Source organism: Trachemys scripta, chromosome 2 (assembly GCF_013100865.1).
Source record: "Trachemys scripta elegans isolate TJP31775 chromosome 2, CAS_Tse_1.0, whole genome shotgun sequence".
NCBI classification, from domain to species: domain Eukaryota; kingdom Metazoa; phylum Chordata; order Testudines; family Emydidae; genus Trachemys; species Trachemys scripta.
Genome location: NC_048299.1, coordinates 96,228,688 through 96,241,072, shown reverse-complemented (window position 1 = coordinate 96,241,072; position 12,385 = coordinate 96,228,688). Strand labels below are relative to the sequence as shown.

General features: G+C 42.3%; 1 protein-coding gene across 2 annotated transcripts in view; it reads right to left on the bottom strand.

Moving 5' to 3' along the window:
• Nucleotides 1-11,751, bottom strand: part of CUL1 (cullin 1) — an 83,620-nt gene extending 71,869 nt beyond the window's left edge. The window contains exon 1 of one of the 2 annotated variants that reach the window (XM_034761284.1): nt 11,681-11,751. The gene's annotated coding sequence lies outside the window, so the exon portion shown is untranslated. Of the gene's footprint in view, nt 1-11,425; nt 11,446-11,680 lie in introns of those variants that run through there. The other variant, XM_034761285.1, reaches the window with a different exon arrangement.
• Nucleotides 11,752-12,385: the final 634 nt, after the last annotated feature.

Sequence of the window (12,385 nt, the reverse complement as noted above, 5' to 3'; positions counted from 1 at the left end):
TGATAGATTGAAGAGCCCATTATTAAATATTTATTCCCCATGTATAGACTGTAATCAAGTCACCCCTTAGCCTTCACTTTGTTAGACTCAATGAACTCAAACTATTTAGCTTATCACTATAAGACATGTTTTCTAATAATTTAATCATTCTTGTAGTTCTTCTGTGAACCCTCTCCAATTTATCAACATCCTTCTAGAATTGTGGGAACCAGAACTGGACACAGTATTCCAGCAGCAGTCATACCAGTGCCAAATAAAGGTAAAATAACTCAGTGGTTCTCAACCAGGGGTACATGTACCCCTAAGGATATGCAGAGGTCTTCCATTTAGATATTTGCCCAGTTTTACAACAGGCTATATAAAAAGCACTAGCAAAGTCAGTACAAACTAAAATTTCATACAGACAACAACTTGTTTATACTGCTCTATATACTATACACTGAAATAGAAGAACAATATTTATATTCCAACTGATTTATTTTATAATATGTTGTAAAAATGAGAAAGTAAGCAATTTTTCAGTAATAGTGTGCTGTGACATTTTTGTATTTTTATGTTTGATTATGTAAACAAGTAGTTTTTAAGTGAGGTGAAATTTGGGGGTATGCAAGACAAATCAGGGGTTTGTCTGAAAGGGGTACCGTAGTCTGAAAAAGTTGAGAGCCACTGAAATAACCTCTACTCCTACTTGAAAGTCCCCTGCTTACACATCCAATGTTTGCATTAGCTCTTTTGGCCAAAGCTTCACACTGGGAGCTCATATTCAGATTATTATCCACCATGACCCCCAAATCTTTTTCAAAGTCACTGTTTTCCAGAATAGAGTTCACCCCCATCCTGTAAGTATGGCCTACATTCTTTTTTCCTAGATGTATACATTTACATTTAGCTGTATTACAACACAGTTTGCTTGTGCCCAGTTTAACCAAGCAATCTACATCGCTTTGAATCATTGACCTATCCTCTACATTATTTATAAATTTTTGTGTCACCTGAAAACTATCAGTGATGATTTTAAGTTTTCTGCAGGTCACTGATAAAAATGTTAAAATGCATAGGGCCAAGGACCAATCCCTGTGAGACTTTACTGGAAACACAGCCACTGGATGACAATTTCCTGCTTACAATTACATTTTGAGTTCTATCAGTCAGCCAGTTTTTAGTCCACTTAATGCATGCCATGTTAATTTTATATCATTCTAGTTTTTTAGTCAAAATGCCATGTGGTACAAAGTCAAACACCTTACAGAAGTCCAAATATATTACATCAACACTATTACCTTTATCAACCAAACCAGTCATCTCCTCCAAAAAAAGATATCAAGTTACTCTGACACAATCTATCTTCCATAAACCCATGTTGATCTGTATTAATTACATCACCTTTCTTTAATCGAGTCCTGTATCAGCTCCTCCATTACCTTGCCTGAGATCAATGGCAAGCTGACAGGCCTACAATTACCTGCATCATCCTGTTTATATTTAATAATTGGTGCAACATTTCTTCCAGTCTTCTGGAACTTCCCCACTGCTCCAAGACTTATAGAAAATTAGCCGTCAAGAGAGCTGCTCAGCCAGCTCTTATAAAACAGTAGGTTGAAAGTTATCCAGAGTAGCGAAGTGCTTTTGCTGGCATAGCTTAGTTCCCATACTGGCTCCCTGCAGAAATTAAACTATGCTAACAAAAGAACTCTTATGCCAGTATACCTGCATCTATGCTAGGGCTTTTACCAGTACAGAAATGGGGGGGATGGGGGACCACATGCCTAACCTTTCTGTGGGGCAAAAGTTTTTAGTGTAGACCTGACCAAAGCAAAATTTAAAAAGAAAAAAGTGTCATCTCTTTACTTTTAGTAATTTTAGATGGTATTTGTAGCAACAGAAGGCAGAAAATTTTCAGACAAATTTGATTTTCAAGTTAATGTGTCCTTTAACTCAAGACCTTGGATCTTCCTATGACTGACATATGTTACAAATCACAGGATGCTTTTAACTGAGCCTGTAGGGGTTACCTTTGCACTTGTTTGCCTACCATGTCTAGCTTTTACATTTAAAGAAGAAGAATGAGGTTCTTTGGGAGAAGACAGCATATGTGCATTGCAGGTCAAGCCAAAGAGTGAGCATGAGAGAAAGAAGAAAAGCTAAGGTGGTCAGAAGGACTTGCAGACCTATTTCATTCAAACCTAGCATAAAGTCTAAATCCAAAACTGAATAAGCTGAACAAAGATAGCAAATACACTGTCCAGAAGGCTTGTGGCAAGACCAAGGCTTGCTGTTGAACTGGCCATGGAGATGTAGCAAAGGAAGGTAAGGGAGGATAGCCAACAAAGGACAAAGATATAAGATCGAGCAGGAAAAAAGGCAAAAAAAATATATTTTTTTTTAAGTGAGTCAAGAAAATGCAATTTAGCAAGAAGGGCAGCAGCATCATGGAAACCCAGAAATACCGATTTGGGCAGTTCAGAGACTTCACTGAAAACTGTTGAAAATTCTGTTAAGGGTGCTTGCCTTCCTGAAACTTTTCCTCCCTTTTTTGAAGTAACTTTTTCCAGTAAATCTCAAAACGTCTATTTAAAATGTATTTCGTAAAGTGGAACACTATGACCCCACAAATCTCTATGGAATAAAATACCATTTTAGCCTGGCCTGACATTTCACTATAGCTACCACTGTACGTGCAAAACCACCTCAGCAAAATTAGAAACTAAAACACAATCTGCTTTTCCCTAAACCCAGAGAACTGCCCACTCCATTTTAGAGAATTTAGCTTACCATAACGTATGATTTCATATGATATTTTAGCTACACACTTGAATTTTTAACTGTAATTAACATTCTTTATATAGGCACCCTATTCTTCATCTTATTGTCACCTTAAGATTAGGTAAACTATGACTTCTATCAGTTCCTTAAAAACGATGAAATTTTAATCGCTGCCATTCAGTTCTGGCCCCAATCTTCTCATGAGCTCACAAATTTTACAGCTTCTTCTACCTTGTTAATTTTGCAGGACTTCAGCTGATCAAGGCTCATCCGGCCACAGAGCCCGCCCATTCAGCTTAGAAATAACAACAACAGTACATTGATTTGTCTTGCAAGCAGTCTGAAGTTTCTAGATGTTCAAATATATCACTTGGGTATAGTTTTAATTCTGAAGTGCTTCCTCCTTATATGTACTCATACCAACATTTCATTCACAGGTGATAAAAACACTGGCATTACAACTAGTATAAAGCTAATGCAGATCACCAAAAGAAATTAGTGATGCTATGTTTTGAAATGAAGTATATTTTACAGGAATACTATTGTTAATTAACTTCCTATAAATAAAAAATGATCACTCATGGACTAATTTTCCTTGTTACTCCATTTCTTTAAAAATAAGCTTATATTTTAAACTCTATATTTGACTATAAATTAGTGCTTCCAGTTTTAGACATATGCCAAACACAATGACATTTATTGACAATTTAAAATAATACTATGGAGCAATGCTACACCATTTTTAACTCCACACAGTACCACTAACTACCTTAACTCTTGATGCCTAAAAGACAACAGCCACGGGGTGCACAAATACAGACCAGGCATATAACCCTACTCTTCCAACAAACAGAAAAACCCATTAAGAAAGTTATTGATACATGAGATTTTTTTTTCCTCCTGGGTAAGCCACATAGCTTAATTATAATAAACCAGAATTTAACTTTCTGCATTGCTCAGAACTTATACCTCTCAAAAATATCATTTTCTCCAAAATTCATACATCACAACCACCTCCTTTTTGGTAAAGATGGAATACGACTTCTTCCAAAGCTCCTTCAACTCTGAGGTAGTTACTTGACAGAAAATGAGGAACATGCTTACTTCAGAAGTTGAGTAGGCTTCCTTAACAGCATATTGAACCTGTGCTAACAGAAGCAGCAAGGGACTTTAAGCTCTGTATTGTACTTTGACGAGCTACAAAAGACCACTGGATGAGCGCAGCTGCTACCAACATATTTGGTTTGCACATCTATCACTAGGTTTGCATGTCTAATCTCACTCAATCTCCCCCATTTTGTGTTTCCTACCTCTTCTCCTCTCTGAGGGAACCACATCTGTGCTGCAGCTCCATCCCACAGCACTTCCCCAACTGTACAAAACTGTGCAGAATTACAATTTCAATTTGCTGCTCCTGCTGGCACCAGTCATCAAGCACTAAATTCAAGAGCAGCAACATAGGAACTTTTAGAATGCAGGGAGGCAAACCATACAATTCCCACACCAACTATAACCCCAACCTCAAGTCAATTTCTCCTTAACTCAAACCTCTGCACTTTCCTTCGTGAGACCACAGAACTTTTCATGAATTTACACACTAAATTTAAATAGCCAACCAAAACACAGTGAATTAAGCACAGAAGCATAGCCTTAATACTAAATTCTATTAACATTACTTAAGACCTTATTTCATCATAAGAAACACAAGATGAAATAATACATTTTACACCGAAGTACAGTAGATGCAACTTAAGCCCACAAATAAGATAATATGAGTTCAGTTAAGGCGGAAATTCTGTCCTTTAGTTCAATCTGTTTCCCTATATTTTCCTGATTTATAGCTGAAACTGAACTTAAGCATTATTTAGTCTAATTTCCGTATAGTTGCATCTTGTAAATTTTATAGATAAGAATTCTTCGGAGTATAAGTTATTATTCCCCTGCTCCTCTCAGTTTCTAGGAAGTCACCCTGACCCCTGCTGGGAGTTTCTATATCAGAAACAGAGACTGGAACCAGAAGCAGCAGCACACACAATCATAGAAATGTAGGGCTGGAAGGACCTCGAGATGTCACCAAGTCCAGCACCCTGCACTGTGGCAGGACCAAGTAAACCTAAACCACCACTGACAGGTGTTTGCCCAACAACGTTTTTAAAAACTTCCAATGATGGGGATTTCACAACCTCCCTTGGAAGCCTATTCCAGAGATTAACTACCCTTATAGTTAGAAAGTTTTTCCTAATGTCTAATCTAAATCTCCCTTGCTGCACACTAAAACCCATTACTTCTTGTCCTACCTTCCATGAACAAAGAACAACTGATCACCATCTTCTTCATACTAGCCCTTAACATATTTGAAAACTTATCAGGATACCCCCCAGTCTTCTTTTCTCAAGATTAAACATTCCTAGTTTTTTTAATCTTTCCTCAGAGGTCAGGTTTTTTAAAACATTTTATCATTTTTGTTACTCTCCTCTGGACGCTCTCCAATTTGCCCACCTCTTTCCTAAAGTGTGGAACCCAGAACAGAACACAGACTCCAGCTAAGACCTCACTAATACCGAGCAGAGCAGGACAATTATCTTGCTAGTGTTAAGGCTTATATCATTCTGGGGTGTATTTTTTGCATCTGCATCATACTGCTGATTCATATTCATTTTGTGATCCACTATAACTCCAAGTTCCTTTTCAGCGACATTACCACCTAGCCAGTTATTCCCAATTTTGTATTGTGCATTTAATTTTTGCTTCCTAAGTGCACTGGGAACTTAGATCAGCATACCTACATCTCCAAGGGGTGTGAGAAATCCAAACCCCTGAGAGATGTATCTACGCTGACCTAACGCCCAGTATGGGGGAAACAGAAGAATTCTTCCATCAACTTTGCTATCTTCTCTTAGGGTATGTCTTCACTACCAGCTGGATCGGTGGGCAGCAATCGATCCAGTGGGGATTGATTTATCATGTCTAGTCTAGACGCAATCAATCAATCCCCAAGTGCTCTCCCGTCGACTCCTGTACTCCAGCTCGGCGAGAGGCGCAGGCAGAGTCGACGGGGGAACAGCAGCAGTCGACTCACCACGGTGAAGATACCACGGTTAAGTTGATCTAAGTACATCGACTTCAGCTACATTATTCATGTAGCTGAAGTTGCATGACTTAGTTCAATCCCCCTTCCCCCCAGTGTAGACCAGGCCTAAAGGACATAGATTACCTATACTAGCAGGAGAACCCCGCCCTTCAGTGTGGGCAGCATCTACACTTAAACCACTACAGCACCACAGCTGTTACACTGGAACTATGCCACTGTAGCGCTTTAAGGCATGTGCTAACTTAAGTACTTCACACTTGTCTTTAATGAATTTCATCTTGTTGAATTCAGAGCAATTCTCCAATTCATCAAGGTCATTCTGAATCTAATCCATAGCACTTGTAATCCTGTCCAGTTTGGGGACATCTGCAAATTTTAAAGCACACTCTCCACTCCATTATCCAAGACATTAATGAAAATATTTAATAGTACAAGACCCAGGACTGACCCCTGCAGAAAACCATTGATAACTACTCTTTGAGTATAGTCTTTCAACCAGTTGTGCATCTATTTTATAGTCATTTCATCTACACCACATTTTCCTAGTTTGCTTACGAGAATGTCATGTGGAACTTTGTCAAACACATTACTAAAACCAAGATATAAAAATCTAGACATGCCACATGCAAATATATTTTTATGGCTGCTGTGCCTCCCTAATTGCAACAGTATCAACAGCCCTAATAACTACAGAAGGAAAGAGAGAATGAGCACCTCTTCCCATCCTCTCTAGAAAAATGATAGCAGCAGGCCAGAGGAAGAAGCCTCCCGTAATTCCCCAAATCCAACAGTAGTCTATTGCTCACCATGCCCCTCACTTTGTATGGAAGTGAGGTCAGTTATTTCAACTTCAATTTCTCACACACTTACAGTAACACTAATAATCTTAGGTAGTGTTAATGACAGCAACTTTGACATAAGGACAAGCAGCATTGTATAAACCATTACTATTGCAGGTGTACATATGTTCAATTAAAAAGCAGATCCAAGAGTGATGTTTTCAATTAACCTTGGAATAAAATGTACAACTTGGAAGATATTATTAAGATTAAATATGTTTCAATCCTTTACTTTTAGTATGAGATTTAAAAGCGTCATCAGACTACACAGATCCCACATGACCATCTAACAGTGAACCTTCTGACTCTGACAATCCTTCCAAAAGCAGAATAATCAAAAGGGAAGATGAGGGAGATGGGGAAAGTAATGTAATTCTGTCCCAGATTCTGAAAATAGCAAATAAGAATTATGTTGCTAACTTGAGAAAAGAAGGATGGTGCTGAGGTTGAGGTATAATACTAAGTACGGAGAGATCCAAGAAATCCGTGGCTCTGACACAAACTTCCTGTGCCACAGTTTCCTAATCTGTAAAATAGGGTTGATATTTTCCTAACCTCAAAGGTACAGTAATTCAGGTTTGTAAACCCTTCAAGATTCTCAAATAGAACACACTATAGATGCAGAATGTATTATACTAAAAATACAGTGTAGAATCTAAATGAAATTTATAATGCAGCTTCTTTGGATTTTTTAAGAACGTTTGTAGAAGACAAATAAAATTGTGTTTCTAAAACACTGACAAGCTAACCATTCTGCTTTTTTTTTTTTTTAAGAAAGAAAAATATGGCAAAGAATTTGACAATCTTATGAAACAGTATTGCGCCCCCCCCCCCCCCCCAAGCGCCGGAAATAGTCCAGACATATTATAATGCTACATTAAATGATATTACGAAAAGCCTGATACAAATATGATGTCTCACTTCTGTACTAGTGCCAGTGTAGCTCCACCAGTGGGAGCCCTGGTGCAGACTGACCTTGGCAATTTCACCTCCATGTAATTTAACCCTGCTCACAGCAAATCTAGGCTGCACAGCAGTAAACACAGCAGTAGACAATCTACATTAGTTCTTCCAATGGAGATGCAACAATCATAGTGAAACATTTAAAAAAAATGCTAGTGTAGACAAGCTCAATGGCTCTCTCTCTCATTTCTTAAGCTATTTCCTTTTCTTTCTTGCCTTCATCAGAAGTTCTCTTGTAATAAATGCAAAAAACAGTCACTGTGGCTGATTAAAAATAAATCCTATGCAATCCCTATATAACACGAGACTACAACTTTTAACAAAGCTTACAACTAGTTATTGGCACAGTTGGTTCAAATCACCATTTGCTTCAATTTACCTCATCTTTAAAATTCAGAAACTGTGGCAACTAACAGTGTTTTGCCCCTGCCAGAGACCTAGGCTGGAACAAGGTTCTTTCTGAAATTGGTTTACACATTTTTATAGTGCAGCCAGGACCCCCATAACTAAGTTTATTGCTGGTTTCACTGGGTATCCTTCCTCGCTGCAACGTGCAGCAGAAAACCATAAAGATACACTATCCTATATGCTGCTGATATTGTTTTGTGTGCATGTCCTCCAAACCCTGTGTCCCCTGCCGAGGCACCACAGTTCCCCAGATTTTTCCTAGAATGTATGGATAAAAACAAGATTATACATTGTGGTAAATACAGACTCTCAATCACAGCTGCGATAGAGCAAAGCTGTGCAGACAAACTGAACTTTTATTTGTAACACCATTAATATGATTGTGCCACCAACTGGCTATAAAACCCTGGGAAAGTTGTTGCATAACATGGCCTTTATATCTATCTGCAATAGGAAAATGGCCCTTTGTTAGGCGATGTCTACACTACCGCAGTAAGTCGACCTACGCTTCGCAACTCCAGCTACGTGAATAACTAGAGTCAATGTACCTTTGGTCGAGTTACCGCAGGGTCTACACCACAGGGGGGGTAGACGGGAGAAAATCTCCCATCAACTTACCTTACTCTTCTCGTTGGGGGTTGAGTACAGGGGTTGACTGGAGAGCAATCTGCAATCGATCTGGTGGGTCTTGACTAGACCTGCTAAAGCGACCGCTGGTGGATCGATCTCAGAGCACTGATCCCAGCTGTAGTGTAGACCTGCCCTTAGCAATTGTTTTCAGCAATGGGTATGTCTCCACTTCCCCAACCATGCATTCTCTAAACCCGTGTTGAAAGTGATTTAATTACTGGTGCAAATGGAACAAAACTATTTTCAGTAACATTACAGAAAGTATAAAGGAACCATGTTAAAAATCATTTTGTCCACTAGCAGTTCTCTCTACTGGCACTGAAAGAAGTTTAAGTACAGGTGGACCCTATGCTGGTAACCACTGTCACCAATGAATAATTCCTGAGACAATGTCTACACTTACCAGAGATAGATGGTGCTGCAATCAATGCAGCGGGAGTCAATTTAGCGGGTCTAGTGAAGACCTGCTAAATCTACTGCAGAGCACTGTCCAGTGGACTCCAGTACTCCACCAGAATGAGAGAGTAAAGTAACTTGATGGGACAGCGTCTCCCGTTGACGCTGCACAGTGTAGACATCGCAGTAAGTCGACCTAAGCTACATCGACTCCAGCTACATTATTCACATAGCTGGAATAGCGTAACTTAAGTCAACTTACCCCGGTAGTGTAAACAAGGCCTGACCTAGTAGAGTGGGCCTTTCTATGTTTCATGTACTCAAACTAACAATCCAGCACCAGAGAAATGTAATTGATGAACAATATTTAATAGAACGGAGTATTAAATAGCTCCTTGAAGATTACATTGTAAAAAAGAGCAAAATTCTATAGGAATCAATTTAAGACAGACCCAAGTAAGACACAAACAAACCAAAATAAGTGTCCACACAGGGGTTTGCATAAAGTTAGCTAATTTCTTTCATGAAGATTTAATTGAAGCCGGTGTAACTTTCTCATGCAGACAAGAGCTAATTTATAGACACTAACTATAAAACAGGTTCAAACCAATGTGACACACACAGTATTCTAATTATGCATGGCACTTAATTCTGACTGCAATATTCAAGTTACAAGGATAAAGCAATCAACATTAACAGATTAGGCAACTAACAGTGACAAGAGGAGCAAGGATAGGTCGACTACAAGGAGGATCAACTGGCAATTTTTAAATCAAGTTTGGATGTTTTTCTAGAAGATATGCTCTAGTCCAAACAGGAATTATTTCAGGCAAGTTCTATATAATGAAGGTCAGACTATGTGATCACAGTGGTCCCTTCTGGTCTCATAATCTATGAATCTTCTGAACCACAAAATCAGAGAGGGAAGCGACCAATTTTTAGGAGCGTCATATCAGGTCAATTCATCTGCCAATGCAAGCCTCTACAATAAGTGCCCAGGGCTGCAGGTGGTGAAAGTGGGCCAATTTACTACACTTTTGCTTTTGAAAAGATTCCAAACAGTGTTACCTCCCAAACATCCCTCCCTCACCCAAAATCACCAATTCACAGTACTGTAGTGGAAACAATTTCTGAGTTGCTACTTTAAGCTAATTCCCCATTCCCTCACTATTCTCTCCCCCAACTTCTCCAAAATAGCAGGTTTTTACTAAAGCACCTGATGGATCAGGTAATTATCCCCAGATAAAAAGTGAGACAAAAAGAGAAAAGTTATACATGCAGTAAATAAAGCAACATGGATTCGGGCTGGAGGTGTTAAACTGGTTAGCTGTTATTCACAGAGAACTGGAAACATAATTGGGGCAAATTAATAAAGATAGGGAAATCTGTGTGCACAGCCTGAATAGGAAAAGGTGTTCAAAAATTAAGCCAACTGGCACCACCCCATCAAAAAAAAAAAAAAAAAAAAAGGCACAGCAAGAGGCCATAAGTACAAAGTAGTAGAGACAGTAGGTGGGTTCGCAGAAAGGAAGGAATAAGTGTAATGGGAAGATAATGAGGGATCTTAGGGAAAGATTTGAGGACAAGTAAATAAGATCAGCGGGGGTAAGAATCACAGTGCGGGAAATAGTTTTTTGGAGGAAGAATTACAGCAGGGGAGTAATTATGGTGGATGAATCCTCCACACTGAGGGACAAAGAATGATTAGAGGGATGGGAAACGGATCCCAGTTAAAGGGAAAAAATGGATCACCGTAAGGCTTTGTTACAGAGCTGTTAGTGGGGGGCAGAATGTTAACTGGAGAATTATAAGGATTTAGTTGAGGAACACTGAGGACTATGGAGATAGTCACTGGGTAGGGTTACAGGGACAGTCACTGAGGATGAAGGGAAAGTAGGGGGCTTTGGGGGGTAGTTAGTCGCACATTCTTAAAGAGTGGGAGGAGGCTGGAGGGAACTGGGATGATACGGGGGTCAGGGATAACTGAGATGATACAGAAGTCTGGCAGTCAGTCACTGGGGGTTGGGGTGAGGGGCTGTGGAACAGAATATTCTGGAGTGACTGGGATGATATTGGGAATGAGAGGAGCTGGCCACAGGGGGTGAGAGGGCCAGCCATTGAGGCTGCCCCTTGGGGAGGGGAGGCTCCAGGAGCAATACTGAGGCAGTGTGGGGGCTGCTCCCTTGCGCAGGAGGCTCCTGGGGCGACACTGGGACGGTGGCGGGGGGCTGCTCCTTGGGGCGGGAGGTCCTAGGGCGACACTGGGACTGGAGGAGGGAGGCTCCGGGGCGGTACCGGGGAAGGCATTTCCAGTGCGTAGTTCGAGGCCTCTCACCAGAGGCCGGGCAGAGGGGCCGGATCCCCGGCCGGACTCGGCCCCACCCCGGGGCTGGCGGGCCAGGGCATAAAACGCGCCCGAAGGGAAGAACGAGAAGCGGCGGCGTCCGGGCCTCCCCTGCGCGGCGGCTGCGGAGCGACTCCGAGCCGGACCCCGCAGCCCGTCCCGCTCCGGCCGCCTCCCCGCGCCCGTCCCGCCGCCGCAGCCGGCCTCACTGCGACACCGCGGCGCTGCCGAGGCCTCGGCACTCACCAGCATCGCGCGTCCCGCAGAGTCAGGCCCGGCCTCGCCGCGTCCGCCCGCCCCTTCCGCCTCCGCCAGGCCCCGGATCCGCCGCCGCCTCCCTCCCCGCGCGGCCCCAGAGGAGGAGGAGCGAGCACCGCCCCCGCCGCACAGCGCGCCCCGCCCCGGCTCCCACCCGCCAGCCCGCGGGGAGAGAGCGTCTTCGGCCTGCCCCGGCCCCTGTCCGTCCCGGCAGCACGCGGGGGAAGCGGGGCTCCCTCCAGCACCGGGGGGGGTCTCCCCACTAGCAGAGAGAGAGAGGGCTACCCAGCTCCCAGCGCCAGACCAGGGTGATTCCCCAGCTCCCCGGGGGAGTCCGCCCAGCACCCACCTGCCAGCACCGGGGGGGGGCTCCCCAGCACCCCCCCGCTGATCCCCAGGGAGAGAAATGAGGTTGAGTGACCGAGCGACACTTGGGGCGCTCCCCTCCCCATCACAATAGGATGGAGACAGAGGGGAAGCTAACTAATCCTTCAGCAACTACACCCCACCCCCGCACACAGCCCCAGAGAGAATGGAGGACTGAACCCCCTCCCACAGCCCGCCTTAGAGAGAAGGGGAGGAGAGAGGGCTAGCTAAAACCCTTGCCAAGTTAATATACTTTTATTTATGCCAGTCACGTTGGTCATAGAGTCCTCTGTTGTCCTCCCCTGGAGGATGGATGTAATATTACAT